We start from the raw sequence: 1,334 nt of genomic DNA, 5'->3' as shown, positions 1-1,334 counted from the left end.
TCCCTCTCCATTTGATACGAGGGTTAACCGTGTGAACAGTCAGGCGATGAGAGTGCGCACAGTGTATCCACCGATATATGTCAATTTATAAATGTAGTGTTGATGTGCGATGTTTCCCGGTGCTGCAGTTTTGAGAGCCAAAGACTGGATGGTCGAGGAACCGGTACCGGCGTAAACAGGAAGCTGATATGGCTGCTGATGGAGTTAGGTGCGGGGAAGTTGAGCTCCAACTGATGAAATGTAGGCAAAGCTATCAGAGACATTGAATTATCATAGGCTATATTCTGCTGGGTACTTTACCACACTCAGAGACTTAGTTCGATGAACTAACTATGATGATATAGTCCTTGTACAAACGGCCAGGAAACAGAACACCCAAACGGAACAGTCAAAAGCATCGGTGAATAACGCATAGCTGTAATAGATTAAGAGCCTCACGTTTCCCCTTCAGACGACGTTTTATGTCCGATGACACCACGAACCCCCCAGCGGGAGTTGATGACGGTTCTTACCATTTTCCCTATTAGGTTGCTCACAGCAAAACGCCCGTCTCATGATTAAGTGTAATAGATTATGAACTCGCCGATTTTTTACTACCCTTTTCTTCGAGTTTTTTTTCACAAAATGCTGTTAAGTGGTCGTCTAAATTAAAAAAACAACTGAAGATTCTTGGGTGAGAAGTAAATTAACGTTTGAGTTTATTTCTCAGTAATCTTGGGGCTCAGTAAGAGTAAGACACTCAACAGAAATGCAGTCGCCAAAAAAGTTCTACTCATACTGCTTAGAGACGCTCGCAATTTCAGCGAAGATATCCACTCTTCTGTTAGCATAATGGACAGTGGCGGTTAGCTGACTCGTTCTGGCTGCACGAAAGTCACTGATAGCCGGCCACTGATAGCTAGCGATCGTCAAGCTAGCAGGCTAGGGTAAGACTTACCATCTAGACATAAGTAAGTGGTTGTCCCCTCACACTAGTTCATTAGCCGGCCACTATGGCTTAGGAACAATTCTACTCAGTAGGAGTTAGAGTGGCTTGGAATGAGCTGGCAGGCAAACTACTGCTGACCTTCAAACATGAGCCAGATAAATCCTAGACCCAGCTAACCACCGATCGGAGGGTTACTCGCGTGTGGACAGTAGCGGGATGGAAAACTGGTCCGATTTTGCAACGACTTGGCGATCGTCAAGCTAGCGGGCTAGGGTAAGAATTACCGTCTAGATATATGTAAGTGGTTGTCCCATCATACTAGTTCATTAGCTGGCCACTATGGCTTAGGAGCTGCTCAGGTAAGTTAGAGTGGCTTGAAATGGGCCGCCGGGGAAAATACTGCTGA

Source organism: Opisthorchis viverrini (assembly GCF_000715545.1).
Source record: "Opisthorchis viverrini unplaced genomic scaffold opera_v5_209, whole genome shotgun sequence".
Classification (NCBI taxonomy): Eukaryota; Metazoa; Platyhelminthes; class Trematoda; order Opisthorchiida; family Opisthorchiidae; genus Opisthorchis; species Opisthorchis viverrini.
This window is presented reverse-complemented; position numbering follows the sequence as displayed.